General features: G+C 45.1%; 1 protein-coding gene across 12 annotated transcripts in view; it reads right to left on the minus strand.

The window, feature by feature from the left end:
• Positions 1 to 18807, minus strand: part of LOC106982152 (zinc finger protein 77-like) — a 79545-nt gene that overhangs the window by 33761 nt on the left and 26977 nt on the right. For 7 of the 12 annotated variants that reach the window (XR_008297360.1, XR_008297356.1, XR_008297359.1 and 4 more), the window contains exon 1: positions 2619 to 2673. The exons of 4 other annotated variants lie outside the window; for them this stretch is intronic. The gene's annotated coding sequence lies outside the window, so the exon portion shown is untranslated. Of the gene's footprint in view, positions 1 to 2618; positions 2674 to 18807 lie in introns of those variants that run through there. One more of the 12 variants, XR_008297364.1, reaches the window with a different exon arrangement.

The following is an 18807-nucleotide window of genomic DNA, read 5'->3' on the forward strand; positions in this document are numbered from 1 at the left end:
CTTTGCCATCCTGCCCGCTGCTCCCTTGCAGGGTATTCAGTAAACTTCTATCTCCTCTGTTCTGCCTTGCGGGAATTCTCTCACCCCTTGAGCTGCGGGCCTCCCCCCTGATCGGGTCGCCCCACATTTGATGGCCTTCACAGGGACCCTCTGCTATACTGGGCCTCTCCTGGGATTTTCTAGGAATTTTCTGGGAGTTTCCCTTGGTGGACTGACTCTAAGTGTTCTCTGGGCAGCTGACAACCTCCACCTGAGGTTCCTCCTTGGTGAGGATCCCAAGTCCCAGGGGGCGTCTATGGGGCACCCCTTGCCTAACAGGATGAGGGATTTCCCCTCTTGCCCTTCAGGGGGATCCGTGACAGGAACCCACCCCTGGAGCAGACTGACCTGCCCTCACCAGACCTCCAGGGCCCCAACCTCCCCGACCAGTTTGAGGAGCCTCTGATTCCCGCCTGTGCAGATGGACCTGGGGGACATCTGGAATGATCGGCAATTACCTTTACCTCATTATCACACTAAAGTCTCTACCCAAGAAGGAGCAAAGCCTCCTGTACATGACACACACACTGGGGACAGGCCTGCTGCCCTAAGGCCCACCCGCAGCACCCTTTCTTCCCACCCCACACAGGACGAGGAGGCTTCCCCATGGAAATACCCATCCCAGCCCTGAACCAGAAGAGCCCATCCACCCTCCCTCCGGGGGGTCAGGGCTTTGGAAGTTATTCCCTGTGATCTACCGATCTCTGTATCTGCTGCTAATAAAGTTTTCTTCCTGCGACTGTCCATGTGCTGCGGTTTCTGGCTCACCAAGGAGCTAGTGTGGTTTTGGAGTGGGGGCGGGGTTCGGAGACTGACCGCCAAGAAAAAATTCTCGAGATGCACAAAGATGGTTTACTACAGCACGGGGCCAGGACCCGTGGGCAGAAAGAGCTGCACTGGGTTTGAGGAGTGACTGATTCCATGAGATTTTCTACCCTATGGAGGGGAGGGTGAGATTGGGGTCCAGGAAACTGAGTCCATAGGTTCCTGAAGACTTCTCTTTTTCCTTTCAATTTCCTAAGACCTTTGTAAGCTGGTGGCAACTCAAGTCTTGCTTCACTGTGCTCTCCATCACTTAACTGCTGTGGGAAACAAAGGCAGAAGGAAATGGCAGATAAAATTCAATTTCCTTACAATCTGGAGACCATTGACAAATACTTGAGGTTGGCAGAGTAAAAGCCTCTCCCCAGGAACTCCCTTAGTCTTAATGCTTTGCTCCATGGAAAAACTACCTTAGCTTGACAATGGCTAGCCTGACCCCCCCTCCATCCTCCGTGTCTTCTTTAGCGTATGGAAATCACATTGGAAACTTCCCCAGGACTAGACCTCCCACAACCCCATAGTATATAAGCAGACTCTCCTCAAGTCCTGGAGCAGCTCTTCCTGCCCTCGGGTCCTGTCCTTGAGCTTTAATAGATTCACCTTTTTGCACCAAAGATGTCTTCAAGAATTCTTTGCGTGCGTAGGCTCTGGACCCCATCACCCCACCATCACCCCAAAACCTCATCATTAACCATTTGTTTTTCTCTTTCCTTCATTCTTGGGCTGCTAAGAGTGCCTGAGGAATGTCACACATACGCCACCTGCGGGGAGGAGGGGTGGGTTGTCAGCTTGTACTGTGCCCACAGCGTGCCTTCGTTTCCCACATCAGAGCACAGGACTCAGGTTGGTTGGGTGACAGGTCCACCGTGGGTCCCCCTGGAAGCTCAGCGGGTTAAAGGGGTGCCCAGAAAAGCAATCATTTTAGGACCCCAGCTCCATTCCGTGATCTACGCCTCTCCGGCTCTAATTGCCCAGCACACCCCTTGCAGAACTTCCTGGTCCGGGTCAGAATCACAAAGAAATGGAAAAACAGAAAAGCAATCTCAGCCATTTACGACTTGAAGGGAACAGCGGGTGTCTGCACCAGGCCAGGAAACAGCCAAACCCGTGAAACTCTCCGCGCCGTTTCCAAAGTGAGAAGGCCCTGCATTTCTTACCCGAGATCGCAGCCCAGGACCCCACGCGCGTGCACCTGCTCCCTCAGCGCGCGCTCAGCCCCGGCCCCACGTCCCACACTTACCTCCGCTGGATTCTAACGTCCAAGTCTCAGCCCCCGGGAGCAGCTCTGGCTCCGTGACCGTCACACTGCACGCGTGCTTTCTGGGCACGTCTTCCAGCTCGGTCCGAGCAACCTCACGCCCGCCTAGACTGCCCCCGACAGAGCTCCCCTTTCTGAATATTCATCCTCACCCTCCATAAAAGAAAAACCCTCTTCCCTGCTGGGGAGTCGCGGCTTCGGAAGCTATTCCCTGCGGCCTCCTTATGGCTGCAAACAGTTTCCTTTACGAGACAACGCACCCGGACAGTCTCTACTGTCCCCCACCGAGGAGCAAACTCCTGCTTAGTCAGGTCGTCTCACACGCTCCCTGAATCCCAGGCCTGCCCCCCGCCCTCCCCCCTGCCCTCCCCCAGCCTCCCTTCTCAGTTCCAACCGCCCAGGACCCAGGTGCGGACCCCTGGGGACGGGGACACCCCGCCGCGGCCGCTTCCACCTAGGTCCGGCTGGTCCCATCCGCCCCGCCAGCCCGCGCACTCACCATCTCTGGGTCCCCGCTCCGCGCCCTCGGGCGTCCTCCTACGCCGCGCACGATCCGAAAGAGCCAGCAGCCCCGGCGGAGAGCCACACCCACCGGACTCTCGCTCGGGCCTGATTGGGTGGTGTACAGGTGCCAGGCCCTGATTGGGCGATCCTTCAGTCCCTGCGACCTGATTGGATGGGTTCCGAAGATAATCCCCCAGAACCCGATTGGACGTTACCAAGCCACCTCGCTTCCTCACCGTGGATAGGACAGCCTTCGGCCCTTCCCGTTCTGATTGGAGGGTAGTCCTGGGTGGCCGAAAATTGGGCAGATACCCCCAGGTCCCGCCTTTTCCCCCCCTGAGTGACAGGCTGGCGGTACACACGTGTCCGATCCGCCCGCCAGGAGGTGGGCTCTCAGCTGAAAGAGCTCGGGGCGAGCTGAGCAGCCTGCCTCCTCCTAATCTGTTCAGGGAATCCGACTCACTTTCTCTGCGGAGACTCCCTAGTCCAGGGTCGAATTGGGACGCGAAAGAACAGAATGGCCTGGTGACCCTGTGTTCGTGGTCGACACGGGGTGACGATGCACTTGTCCCCTGTGTTTAAGAACAGCTCACTGACGGGGTGCCTGGGTGGCTCAGAGCCTGCAGCTTGCTTCAGATTCGGTGGCTCCCTCTCTCTCTGCCCCTCCCCCGCGCTTGTGCTCTGCCTCTGTCTCTCAAAAATAAAAGAACTTTAAAAAAAATAAAAAATAAGAGAGAAGAAAGGTCACTGGTCTGTGGCCTCACCTAAGGGATGATTGGTCTCCTTGAGTTTTAACCTGGCCCTTTGAAAGCGTGAGGCCCCGACCTCTGAACCAACCTCCACGTCTCAGGCCTCAGGTCAATCAAAAGTGCCCTGAGGCCTCAGCCACCAAGGGATGTGGGACCCCGCGGCCCCAGCCAGGCACAGCCCCAGACGTGACACATTGCAATGATCAGGTGTGCATTACATTCTGCAAGGAAAGTCACGGCAGATCCAGTTTATAATCCGTCCCTGTGGATGTGGAATGTAAAAGCTCCACATCCTTCTTCGGGTGGTGGGTTGATGTGGGACAGCTCTGGGAACACACAAAATAAAAAGAACGCTGAGTTTTACTCTTACAAGTGTGAGCCCTATGGGATGTGAATATCTCCATTTTCCTAAACAAATTTAAAGGCCACAATAGCCAGGAAATGATGCCTCCTGGGCACTGTTGAAATACTTCGTGTCTCTGCGGATTTGCCCACTCTGCCTATTTAATGTAAGTGACTCACAGCATGTGGCCTGTGTGGCTGGTGTCTTCCACGTGGTATAACACTGTCACCATACGTTCACGTGCATGATGTGTCTGTCCTTCATTCCTCTCTGGGGCTGAATCACCGTCCGTCCTGTGTCTATGCCACACCCTGTTCATCCATCCACGCACTGGGGGACACTTGGGACGTTTCCCTCTTTTGCGGGGAACGCACAGTTTTGCACCTGGCATTCGTGTGCACACATCTGAGTGTCCGTTTCCGTTTACGTAGGCCTGGAACACCTGGGTCACGCTGCCGTTCTGTGTTTCACTTCTTGAGGAACCACCAAACTTTTTTCCACGTCAGCTGCCCTGACACTCCGGCCAGCCAAGCACAGGGTTCCGCTTCCTCCACATCCTGGCCGCCGCTTCTTTCTGGATTCTGGCTCCTAGCCGTCCTCGTGAGTGGGAAGTGGCATCTCATCGTGGTTCTGACTCGCATCGTCCTGATGGGAGGATCGTTTCCTGTGTCTATTAGACATTTGTGCATCATCTTAAGAGAAATGGCTCTTCAAGGTTTTGCTCACTGACTGGGCCACGTTGTTGTTATTCACTTAAGACCTCTTTGTGTATTCTGAATGATAAAATCTTATCATGGATGTGATTTACAAGGTTGTTCTCCCATTTTATGTCCTTTCAATCTCTTGATATTGACCTTTGATGCACAAAGGATTTTCATCTTGCTGAAGCCTTATTTAACGTACTTTTTCTTGTGTTCCCTGTGATTATCCTGTCAGTTAAGAAACCTTACCGAATGCGAGTTCATGAAGATTTCTCCCTGAGTTTCTTTCACTCTCGAATTATCCAGGACAGGCCCCTTCAGAGCTGGGGATTCTCAGCACAGCTGTTCCCAAGGCCTGGAACTGAGATGCTCTGATAACACACATGTCCCTGGACACTTGTCTAATGTGCAAGGCCATGAAGGTGTTTCTGTTTTAAGTGATGATCTTTGATTCCTATGTGAAAATACTTCTATGCATCCATACCTTCAGCATTATACTTCCAACATACAAGTTCTTGATGATTGCTCGTTTTTGGGTAATTCCCTCTACCTCATTATATAGAAACGCATGTCCATGATTGAACAATTGTTCTTATGTATAAAATTCTGAAGTGGGATTTGTGAAGTTCCAAGAAAAACTTGGTTATAGTATTGATGAAATTCTACTAAAACCATCCAACTATTGGCGAAGTATTGACATCATGGGAACATTTCCTGGAATCTCTCTCAGCCCACCTGCAAACCGCGAAATTCTCATGGCTCCAACTCTAATTCTGTCTGCACTCAAACCTCCACATCATTGCCACTGCTATGATCCACCCAGAGTGATCCACCACCTTGGACGACATCACCATCTTGCTGTCTGTTGTCATGGTAATGGGTCCAGTGAGGCTGCCCTATCAGTTCATCTTGAGGGTCCACACCACCCACCACCAAAGTCAGTCTTCTTGGCTGAGTGGCACATGTGACCCACCCCATCCTCTCCTCTCACATCTCCTGTGCCTCTTCCCCTCTCACTCTGCTGTAGACACAGCGGCTTCCAGCTGTCCCTTGGATATCCGAGGTCCCTTCCCTCCTTCGGAATGCATTCTTCTCCTGGGGCTACTGTAACACAGTGCTACACACTGGGCGGCTGAGAGGACAGATATTTGTGGACAGAAAATTGAGGTGGCTGGAAGCCTGAGATCAAGTTGTCTGCAAGGTTGGTTCCTTCTGAAAGTTCTGAAGGAGAATGTGTCCCAGGCCTCCCTCCCAGCTTCCAGGGGTTGCCAAAGAACACCTGCATTCCTCGGCGGGTAGACACATCATGCCAATCCCTGCTTCTGTCTCACATGGTCAAGCCCTGTCTTCAGTGCAGGCCTCTGTGTCCCAATTTCCCAGTTTTATAAGGACACCCATCACTGGGTCAAGACCTACCCTAATCCAGTGTGGCTCATCTTCCTTAAATGTACAAACACCTTATTTCTAGATAAGGCTGTATTTTGAGGTTCCACATAGACAGGAAATGTGGGGGTACAATACTGAACCCAGAGTATGTGTGTGTTTGTACTGCATATACCTTGTCATGAATTTAGGTATCAACTTCCAGTGTTACGTGAAATCATTACTTTACTGTTTTGTTTTCTTAGTCCTTCCAACCACATATAGAGCTATCCCTCTAAAATATACATATATGTTTCAGACTGTATGTACATATATATTTCAGACTGTATGTATATTTAAGAAATATATAATCTCCATATACCTTTTCTTTTTGTCCCTTCACTGTACTCCATTTTTCCATGCGACTGTGAAAGGTCAATAAAATTACGTAGATAATTATGGTTCTGCTGAATTATTTCATTGTGGATAAGGCTAACAGCCACTTTTCCCAGAATCCCCATATTCGTGGTTCTAGGTGACAACTCACTGGTGGTCTGAGTATTGAAAGTAGAGGTGAAGATGCCCTAGTCTAGTGTTGGGGTCACCAAACAGATGGACAAATGCATAGGGGCTTATTTGCCAACAGCCTGCAGCCCAAATTTCTAACTAGCAGCCTGTCAATCAAGCATGTACCAAACCAAACACTAACCTTTTCCCCTCCTATTTTCTTAGCAGTCTTGCCTTCCACTCATGTCTCTATGACCCCCCAAATATGGATCAGATTCCATGGTCAGAAAGCCACAGCTTTGGGTTTTCCACCCAGCCCCACTGTGTCCCCCGAGCCACTGACTTAAAGTCATGTTTCTTGGATTTCTCTGATGCTTTGACTCCCCTTTTCTTACCGTATTTGTGTAACATATCATTTGTATAGCAAGCACCCATTCTCTCAGTAATTGTGGAAGACCAGGCATCTTGATTCCAGGACAACAGATATAATGGTGCAGCTAAAAACCACATGGGACTCTGACCCTCTACTGCCCTGTTGAGTGTCTGCACTGTTCTATCCTTCCGTGTGAGAAACGAGCACCTTCTGCATATCTCAGGTGGGATGTGGGAGATTTCTCTTACTTGGGAGTTGAAGCCAAGAATTCAGCAAGTGTTCACGTTTTATATTGTGATTAAAAACTGCGTGCATTTGTTTAGTCAAACACAAGTTTGTATGCATGTTGCCCGGAAGAAAACTTGTCAATCATTTTTTTTCAACGTTTTTATTTATTTTTTTTGGGACAGAGAGAGACAGAGCATGAACGGGGGAGGGGCAGAGAGAGAGGGAGACACAGAATCGGAAACAGGCTCCAGGCTCCGAGCCATCAGCCCAGAGCCTGACGCGGGGCTCGAACTCACGGACCGCGAGATTGTGACCTGGCTGAAGTCGGAGGCTTAACCGACTGCGCCACCCAGGCGCCCCTCATTTTTAAAAACCACCTGTATACTAACGAATGTAATTCTCTTTAACTTTTCATTGGCGGAGAGATTTTATCAAAATATCCCTTTGCACTTATGTAGTGTCAAGTCAGCCTTGCTATTTCTCCTTTAGGACAATTCTTGGTTAATATTTTCATGCATTCTTAGTCATGGTACCAGCTGCACAGGATTTTAGGGATTTTTTCTTTTGGGTCGATATTTTAAATTCTTATATATTTACAATCTTTGTCATTACCGTGATTGTAACACATTACTAAGACTAAGGCGATGACTTCATCAATGCCCTCCACTCAAAGACCACCAGGACCACACCTGTCTGCGGAGAGGATCACAGTGGATCGGGACATCGGATGACCACAACTCATGAAGGTGGGCGGAGGTGTCGGTGTGAGGGACACACTGTGACATGTACCGCGTGAGGACGTGTTCTGACATGACGCATTCAGACGTGTGACAGATGATGGGGGCGTGTGGGAAGGGCTCCTTTATTCTGGACTGGATGCCGTCAGGAGGTACAGGTAAGTTTGTGATTGGAGATCTTCACACTTCTTGTCTAGAAAGCAGGCGGGATGCGGTGCAGCTCAAACTATGAATAAAGAGGCAGCATGGGTGGTTCAGTCAGTTAAGCATCCTACTTTGGCTCAGGTCATGATCTCCTGGTTCATGAGTTCGAGCCCCGTGTCGGGATCTGTGCTGACAGCTCAGAGCCTGGAGCGTGCTTCGGATTCTGTGTCTACCTGTCTCTCTGCCCCTCCCCTGCTCATGCTCTGTCTCTCTCTCTCAAAAATAAAATAAACATTTTTAAAATTTTTAAAAAAAGAAAAGAGGCAGCAGGCACATCAGCGAGAAGCAGGGAATATGTGGGGAGCTGTATGGACTGGACTCTATTTTTTAGCCTCTTTACACACATGACCGTATCGTGGTCTTCATGTGCCTTGACGCATCACAGACAAGGGAGTGCCTCGTCCGAGGACAGGCGGGTGAAATGGTTTCTGCTCCGTGAATGTCACAGCCCAGTACCGAGCGCCTGGCCGGCTTCCATGTCTGAGGCTATGACTGCCATCTCACCGACTGTGTGAACACGGACGTGCTGCTTACTCATATCTGGCAGTATGTTAAATGTCCTCCTTAAGGGAACCCTGTCAGCACATATAAATCTAGTTGCTCAAATCCTATACTTTTTTTCCCCTCTCCTTGTATGAGTTAACTGAGGCCTATAAATCTAGGTGAATTTTTAGAGGGCACCAAGCATAGGAACAACAACAACAAAACAAACAACTCAGGATTATGATTCAAATTTATCCTTTCTTTCCCAGACTCTATACTCGGTATCAGGTGCTAAAAGTTGAGCCCCCTCTTATGTGCCACACAGCCAGCTCAAAGCAAAGCAATGTTTGCTCAAAGCACACAATTATATTCCATGTTGACCCAGGCACTGCAGACACTTGCCCACATGTCCTCACGCTCACTGCTTCCCAGCTGCCCATTTAGGCTCGTTCCCTTGGTGCCTCCCACAGTCACCCCATCTCTACGCACTGACTGTCCGTCTCAGACCTGAGGATAAGGTTGTCTGTTGTCCTGGGCCTTCCTGTGCCCCCTCCTGTCATTGCCAAGACTGGCCAACCTTTAATGGCCACAGAACAGGTGCACCTTCAAGGCCTCTAAACATGTACTCAGTGGTTGTCCTGCAAAACTGCAGACTCAGAATCAGAAGGGCACTGCAAAGAAAAGGAACATAAATTCACAAAGAAAACATGCTCTGAGTATTTGCAATTGTGAACTCTTTTTAGACAATGTTTAAAATCAGGGATTTCATGGTTTTTCTACGAACAAGCAAGAATCCCACATCAAATGTCACATACGGACTCTTTCCCGCCAGTGCAGAAATTGCAATGTTGTTGTGATCCACACTTCCATGTTGTTAGGTCAGTGTGTTGTCATCCCATGACAAGGTCATTTTGGTGAACTGAGGACAGTAGACAGGAAAGCCCATTCTGACCCTGGTTGGAATGATAAGACATAAGCATTCCTCTCTGCAGACTGCACAGTGTACAGGTATCTGTATTTTCCATTTATGCTACCACATTCCTGTCCATTTCCTTTACTGTTTCCTTCCCCACATCCCAGTGGGACTGCGGCTCCCCTTACACACCATCTCAGACATGAAACCCAACCTGAAATACAACCAGACTACGACCGTGCCTGGGGCCAGAGAAGCATCCCTGGAGGCCATCTGACACAGCAATAGAAACTGATTTATGTCAACTGGGGGCAGATCAACAGAAGTATCAGTGGTTTGAAGGAAAAGAGAAAGGCATGGCCCATTTTTCCTCCACTGGAATTAATACAAGGATACATCGATGGGTGAAACATTACCGACCAATTACCCACCCATCACAGGAAGAAACCTCCTGTTGAGCACTATCAGCACTATTCCTAGTAAGAACAAGGAAGGGAATAAGGACATGTTTCCATTCTGGTATCGATTTTCACGTAAACATCGAAGAGCTATTTGGAAAACACACATTGGGAACAGCATTTCCAGAAATTAATAGTGTCCTCAACGCAGTTATGCCTGGAGCTCCGTGTAAGAACTCATTCCCACCACAACTAAGACTCACCTCACCAACGACACTGTTCTAGTTGTTGACAGACAAGTAGGGAAGATGTGTGTCTGGCTCCCCATCCCACAGTCTTAACCTGCAAGGCCAAGACTCCTGGTGTTCTTTGTCAAAGACCATTTCATAAGCAATATTGAGGTTTTCAAGATTAGGAGTGACAACGTCATTTTTATAAATAAAAAGTGGTAGTTGTAAAGGAGTTAAAGAAAATCACAGCAGAAAGTAAAACGTCAAAAGGTGTAAGTTTTGTGAGAACACAAAAGGGAAATAAAATAAAGGCAGGAGGCCAGCCGGAGATGCTCCTTGTTCAACCCCTGGCCACCTGCAGACTCAACAGGAAAAGACTTTACTGCCCTTACCCCATTGAGAAAACTTTCCCCTGCCCAGCAACAGTCTAGCCAATGAGAGGCTGTCACACCCCAATGAGACGGCTCCACCGTCACAGCTCCAACAATGAGAGACGGTGACAGCTCAGTCAATGAGAAGCCACCATCTTCAAACCGCAGTTTGCCCAAATGGACTTTTTCTGTATAAGAGCTCCTCCCCTCTCCCTACTCCTGCTTTGCCTATAAAAGAGCATCCTCTCCTTTGTTCTCAGGTCCTGGGGGTCCTCGGACCATATGGGGAAAGGCAGGTTCCCTGCCAGTAGGATATATGGTAGAGGCCATGCAGCTTCCTCACAGGCAAAGATCTCAGCAGACCCCATATTTCAGCCATGTTTGCTGGTATTGGAACCAGGACGTTAGGGGGCATGAGGGAGCAGTGAAACGTGGCGTCAGATGTATGTTTTGATTTACCATAGTCCCTGAACCACTGCTGCTACATGATAATGCTAAAGGACTGGCACCAGCCACAGTCTCTGAGCATCTGCAGCAGCACAGTCATGTGAACATTCCTGGGGGTAGGCTGGCACCCGACCATTACTCAAAGATACCCTCCCCAGAGGGTCAGAGCGGGTTCAAGCCTCAGGGCCCTCAGAAGTGAGGGATTTGGAAACACAGCCCCATCTGAGATAAAATTCGGGAGGGAGGTGCTGCTTGGCAGGCTGAAGGCTTGGTTGCGGACAGTGTAGAAGCGGTGAGTGGATGGAAGCTGGAGACAAAGGAGGGATGCTTGGTTGCTAGTCGGCGAGAGCAGAGTTCTGATCCTAGAGACTGGGAAGCTGGGTGACACCATTTTCACCTCTTCTGAGCATGCACATACACTCATACATGTGACACACCAATCCACCCCCAGTAAGCTAAGCAGCACCACCTAGTGGAGTACAGAGCCATTACACCAAGCCCGGTCCAACTACACCAACCAAGCCCTAGAGGATCACCACAAGTCTCTCTGCCTGCTTAGTGTACAGACTATAAAATGCTTCATAGTTTGACTTCTAGGGAAACCAATGTAATTTCATTCGGATTTAATTCTGATTGCTGGTCCATCTATTCATTTTTTTCTTTTCTTATTCTTGAACAGAAAGAGAAAAAAATTATTTTTACTTTCCATTTTTATGAAGAAAGATTTTTCTATTTTTAATTTTTTTGTAAATTTTTAGTCTGTTTTACTTTCTTAATTTTATTTTATTTTACTGTATACATCCTTTTAAAATTTTTAAAGTTTTCTTTTTTTCTTTCCTTTTTTTTCTATATTCTATCAAGCTTCTTTCAACAACCAGATCAAAACACACTTAGAACCTAGCTTCCTTTATTTGACTTTTGTGTGTTGTTTTTAATTTTTAATTTAATTTTTTATTTATTAATTATTTTTCTTACTCTAAAATGACAAAATCAAGGAATTCACTGCAAAAGAAAGAACAGGAAGAAATGACAGCCAAGGACTTAACACAGATATAAGTAAGATGTCTGAACTAGAATTTAGAGCCACGATAATAATACTAGCTTGGGGTGAAAAGAAAATAGAATACCTTTCTGCAGAGATAAAAGAAGTAAAATATAGTCAGGACAAAATTAAAAATGCTATAATTGAGATGCAATCTCAATGGTTCCCAAAGCAGCAAGGACGGATGAAGCAGAGCAGCAAATCAGCAATATAGAAGACAAACATGGAGAATGAAGCAAAAAACAAGAGGGAAACTAAGGCAAAAGAGTATGATATAAGAATTAGAGAACTCAGTGACTCATTAAAAAGGAGTAACATCCAAATCATAGAGATCCCAGAAGAAGAAGAGAAAGAAAAAGGGGTCAAAGTTTTGTGTGAGCAAATCATAGTGAAAAACTTTCCTAACCTGGGTGAAGACAGACATCAAAATCCAGGAAGCACAGAGAATTCCCATTAGATTCAACAAAAACTGACCATCAACAAGGCATATCATAGTCAAATTAACAAACTATGCAGACAGGGAAAGAATTATGAAAGCAGCAAGGGGAAAAAGTCCTTAACCTATAAGGAAAGACAGGTCAGGGTTGCAACACACCTAGCCACAGAAACCTGGCAGACCAGAAAGAAGTGGCAGGATATATTCAATGTGCTGAATCAGAAAAATATGCAGTCAAGAATTCTTTCTCCAGCAAGGCTGTTATTCAAAATAGAGGAGACATAAAGAGTTTCCCAGAGAAACAAAAACTAAAAAATCTCCTGACCACTAAACCAGCCCTGCAGGAAATTTTAACAGGGACTCTCTGAGGGGAGAAAAGACAAAACAAAACAAAAACACCAAAAGCAACAAAGACTAGAAAGGCCCAGAGAACACCATCAGAAACTCCAACTCTACAGGCAATACAATGGCAATACATACCTATCTTTCAGTACTCACTCTAAATGTCAATGGACTAAAAGTTCCAATCAAAAGACATAGCGAAACAGAATGGATAAGAAAACAAGATCCATCTATATGCTGCTTACAAGAGACCCATTTTAGACCTAAAGACACCTTCAGATTGAAAGTAAGGGGGTGGAGAACCATCTATCATGCTAAAGGTTGCCAGAAGAAAGCTGGAGTAGCCACAATTGTATCAGACAATCTGGATTTTATTTATTTATTTATTAACATTTATTCACTTTTGAGAGACAGAGCACAAGTCGGGAAGGGGTAGCGAGAGAGAGCGCCAGAATCGGAAGCAGGCTCCAGGCTCCGAGCTGCCAGCACAGAGCCTGACACGGGGCTTGAACCCACGAAGTGTGAGATCATGACCTGAGCTGAAGTTGGACGCCCAACCTACTGAGCCATGCAGGTGCCCCAGACAATCTAGATTTTAAAATTAAAGTGTAACAAGAGATTAAGAAGGGCATTATATCATAATTAGGGGGTCCATCCACCAAGATCTAACAATTATGAACATTTATGCCCCTAACGTGGTGCACCCAAATATATAAATCAATTTACCACAAACATAAAGAAACGCATTGACGATAATACCATAATAGTAGGGGACTTTAACACCCTATTTACAACAATGGACAGAGCATCTAAGCAGAAACTCAACAAGGAAACAATGGCTTTGAATGACACACTGGACCAGATGGACTTAACAGATATATTCAGAACTTTTCATCCTAAAGCAGCAGAATACACATTCTTCTCAAGTGCACATGGAACATTCTCCAGAACAGATCACATACTGGAACACAAAATGTACAAAAAGATTGAGATCATACCATGCATATTTTCAGACCATAGAGCTATGAAACTTGAAATCAACTACAAGAAAAAAATGGAAAGACAACAAATACTTGGAAACTAAAGAACATACTACTAAAGAATGAATAGGCTAACCATGAAGTTAAAGAGGAAATTAAAAAGTACATGGAAGTCAATGGAAATGATAATACCACAGCCCCAAACCTCTGGGATGCAGCAAAGGCGATCATAAAAGGGAAGTATATAGCAATTCAGGCATTCCTAAAGAAGGAATAAAGGTCTTAGATACACAACCTAACCTTACACCTTAAAGAGCTGGAAAAAGAACAGCAAATAAAGTTCAAAACCAGCAGAAGATGGGACATAATAAATATTATAGTGGAAATCAATGCTATTAAAATAAAACAGGCAAGCAAACAAACAGTAGAACAGATCAATGCAACCAGGAGCTTGTCCTTTGAAAGAATTAACAAAATTTATAACCCCCTAGCCAGATTGATCATAAAGAAAAAGGAAAGACCCAAATAAATAAAAACACAAGTGAAAGAGAGATCACAACCAACACTGCAGAAATACAAACAGTAATAAATGAATATTATGAACAATTAGATGCCAATAAAATGGGCAATCTGGGAGAAATGGACAAATTCCTAGAAACATGTAACTACCAAAACTGAAACAGGAAGAAATAGAAAATTTGAACAGGCCCAAAACCAGTAAAGAAATTGAATTAATAATCAAAAATCTCTAGGAGCACCTGGGTGGCTCAGTTGGTTAAGCATCTGACTTCGGCCTAGGTCATGATCTCACCATTCCCGAGTTCAAACCCTGTGTTGGGCTCTGTGCTGACAGCTAAGAACCTGGAACCTGTTTCAGATTCTGTGTCTCCCTCTCTTTCTCTGCCCCTCCCCCACTCATCTCTCTCTCTCTCTCTCTCTCTCTCTCTCTCTCTCTCTCTCTCTCTCTCAAAAATAAACAAACACTAAAAAAAAAAAAAATTCTCCCAAAAAAACCCAGAGTCCTGGGCCAGATGGCTTTTCAGGGGAACTCTACTAAACATTTAAAGAGTTAACACCTATTCTGTTGAAGCTGTTCCAAAAAACAGAAATGGAAGGAAAACTTCCAAACTCATTCTATGAGGCCAGCATTACCTTCATTCCAGAACCAGACAAAGACCCCCTAAAAAGGAGAGCTACAGACTAATTTCACTGATGAACACGGATGCAAAAATTCTCAACAAGATACTAGCCAAATGGATCCAACAATACATTAAAAGAATTATTCACCATGATCAAGTGGGATTTATACCTGGAATGCAGGGCTGGTTCAATATCCACAAATCAATGCGGTACATCACATTAATAAAAGAAAGGACAAGAACTACATGATCCTCTCAACAAATGCAGAGAAAGCATTGACAAAATACAGCATCCTTTCCTGATAAAAACCCTCAAGAAAGCAGGGATAGAAGGATCATACCTCAAGACCATAAAAGACATACATGAGAGACCCACTGCTAATATCATCCTCAATGGGGAAAAACTGAGAGCTTTCCCCCTAATGTCAGGAACACGACAGGGATGACCACTCTTGCCACTGTTATTCAATATAGCATTGGAAATCCTAGCCTCAGCAATCAGACGACACAAAGGAACAAAAGTCATCCAAATCGGCCAGGAGGAAGACATACTTTCACTCTTTGCAGATGATATGATTCTCTACATGGAAAACCCAAAAGATTCCACCAAAAAAGTGCTAGAACTGATCCATGAATTCGGCAAAGGCGCAGGATATAAAGTCAATGCACAGAAATCAGTTGCATTTCTATACACCAATGATGAAGTAACAGAAAGAGAAATCAAGGAATTGATCTCAATTTAAAATTGCACCAAAACACATAAAATACCTAGGAATAAACCTAATCAAAGAGGTGAAAAATCTATACACTGAAAACTTTAGAAACTTATGAAAGAAATTGAAGAAGACACAAAAAATGGAAAAATATTCCATGCTCATGGACAGAACAAATATTGTTAAAATGTTGATACTACCCAAAGCAATCTACATATTCAATGCAATCCCTATCAAAATAACACCAGCATTCTTCACAGAGCTAGAACAAGCAATCCTAAACTTTGCATGGAACCAGAAAAGACCCCAAATAGCCAAAGCAATCCTGAAAAGAAAACCAAAGCTGGAGGCATCACAATCCCAGACTTCAGGATGTATTACAAAGCTGTAATCATCAAGACAGTATGGTACTGGCACAAGAACAGACACTCAGATCAATGGAACAGAGTAGAGAACCCAGAAATGGACCCACAAACATATGGCCAACTAATCTTTGACAAAGCAGGAAAGAATATCCAATGGAATAAAGACAGTCTCTTCAGCAAGTGGTGCTGGGAAAACTGGGCAGCGACATGCAGTAAAATGAACCTGGACCACTTTCTTACACCATACACAAAAATAAACTCAACATGGATGAAAGACCTAAATGTAAGACAGGAAGCCATCAAAATCCTTGAGGAGAAAACGAGGCAAAAACCTCTTTGACTTCAACCACAGCAATTTCTTAGTCAATATGTCTCCAGAAGCAAGGGAAACTAAACCAAAAATGAACTATTGGGACCTCATCAAGATAAAAACTTGGAAACAATCAGCAAAACTAAAAGATAACTAATGGAATGGGAGAAGACATTTTCAAATGACATATCAGATAAAAGGTTAGTATCCAAAATCTATAAAGAACTTAGCAAAGTTGAGCATGAAAAAATGCTCAACATCACGGAAATACAAATCAAATCAATACAAACACAAATCAAAACCACAATGAGATACCACCTTAAACCTGTCAGAATGGCTAACATTAACAACTCAGGCAACAACAGATGTTGTCAAGGATGTGGGGAAAGGGGAACTCTTTTGTACTGCTGTTGGGAATGCACACTGGTGCAGCCACTCTGGAAAACAGTATGGAGGTTCCTCAAAAAATTAAAAATAGAACTACCCTATAACCCAACAATTTCACTACTAGGTATTTATCCAAAGGCTACAGGTGTGCTGTTTCAAAGGGACATATTCACCCCAATGTTTATAGCAGAGCTATCGACAATAGCCAAAATATGGAAAGAGCCCAAGTGTCCATCAACAGATGAATGGATAAAGAAGATGTGGTGTGTACATATACACACACGTATACATACATACATACATACATACATACATACATACATACATACAATGGAGATTACTCAGCAGTCAAAAAGAATGAAATCTTGCCATTTGGAACAACATAGATGGAACTACAGGCTGTTATGCTAAGCAAAATCAGTCAGACAGAGAAAGAGAAATATCGTATGACTTCACTCATATGTGGAATTTAAGATACTAAACAGATGAACATAGGGGAAGGGAAGCAAAAATAATATAAAAATAGGGAGGGGAAAAACATAAAAGACTCTTAAATATAGAGAACAAACTGAGGGTTGCTGGAGAGGGTTGTGGGAGGGGGAATGGGCTAAATGGGCAAGGGGCTTTAAGGAGGACACCTGTTGGGATGAGCACTGGGTATTACATGTAGGGGATGAATCACTGGATTCTATTCCTGAAACCATTATTGCACTATATGCTAACTAGCTTGGATATAAATTTAAAAATAAAATAAGAAAATTCTCACTTTTTACTGACAGCATATGAAATCTCTCCACACAAAAATTTTAAAAAGTGTAGCTTCTGGTATTATTACAAAGAGCCAGGATTTTGGAAAAAATCGTCTTCAAATGTAAGCACTCCATCCACCTGCATCCCTCCACCTGGTCTCTCTGACATCCTCCTCATTCCCAGTGACAGGGCTCCAGGGAACCACAGGGGCTCTTCCCAGCTGTCCGTCTTAATCAGCTTGTGGAACCACCTGCACATTGAGAATGAATCTCTGTCCTTGTTGACACCAGAAGTACACTCTTGGTCCCCAAACCCCTGCTGTAATGCAGCCCCTGCCTGGAAGGATTAATATAGTTCCAGTATTTTTGGGGGGGGGGGTGTTTAAAAAAAATCTGAACAAATTCCTGTCTGTGAGCCTATTCCTTTTGTCCAGGACATTTGCGAGAAACTCACCGTCTTTTTCTCCTTTCTTCCTCCTCTATTCACGTATTAGGCAGAGATTTCTTAGAACAGGATCGTGACAGAATTTCTTTCCTCCAAAAGGGAGACGTAATTCTAAACTTTGACAGTAGTAATCAGATTAACCAACCAGGGAGATCAAATGACCCTTGAACACATTTTATCAGCTCTATCTCTGAGGCCCTAGAGTGGAATCTGGGGACACTAACCATTTCTTTCAACTGGATCACCTACCATCGTCTTTCTGGGAAGCACCCTCAACTGATATTGGCAGAATCGTAGTGTAGCTGCTATGAATATAAAATTGTATTTTTCAAACCCTCCTGGCAGAATGGAATGAGACAATATACTACAAATAAAGAGGCTCTTCAGGGCATCAGGCCCATCCTAAGAACAGAAGGCTCAGGTGCTCAGAATCCCCTATACGGTTTCCTGTAGTGCCTCTTTCACTGGGTAGAACCTAATGGATGATAACGGATGTCTGTCCAAGACGTCTCAGCAATAAATAACATCTTTATCCCTCCAAGCTCTGTTGTTCTTAAGCCCTATTGGCTACTGGCATGCACTGCCACTGAGAGCAAATTCTTCAGACCACATTTGGATCCAAAGAAAACTCATGACAGCTTAATGCTGACCCGTCCCCTTTTGACTTCCCATGGCATTTTACATGCCACTCCTCTAAACAATAAAGATTCTTCATAGTTTACTGATGTGTTTTTTTAAAAAGGAGGAAAACAGTAAATATTAGGTTGGGTATGCTTTTGCAAATCCTTTTTTTTTTAAATTCCATTTTATTATTTTTTTACATTACCTCTACACCCAGCGTGGGGCAAAAACCCACAAGTCCAAGACTAAGAATTACATGCTCTACTGACCGAGCCAGCCAAGTGCCCTGCAAATCCTTTTAAAGGTACCAAGGTGGCAATACTTTTCCCTTTGAATGTCCAGCCCCATAGGATGTTACATACCGTTACATGACCAAATATCATAGTCAAGGGTAAAACCACAAGCATTTCGTCCCATAGTTGGAATGACTTTGGGGTACCTCAGAACTGTGGAACATTATGGAAACAGCAAGGGTTTTTTTTGTTTTTGTTTTTGGTTTTTTGGTTTTTTTTCTTACCTCTATTAAGGATAAAACCGAAGGGGCTCCTATGTCCAGAATTTACCAAATACCATATTTTGGTCGACTGATCTGGCTGATATCAAGGGTAC

The sequence above is a fragment of the Acinonyx jubatus genome, chromosome A2 (assembly GCF_027475565.1).
Source record: "Acinonyx jubatus isolate Ajub_Pintada_27869175 chromosome A2, VMU_Ajub_asm_v1.0, whole genome shotgun sequence".
Classification (NCBI taxonomy): Eukaryota; Metazoa; Chordata; class Mammalia; order Carnivora; family Felidae; genus Acinonyx; species Acinonyx jubatus.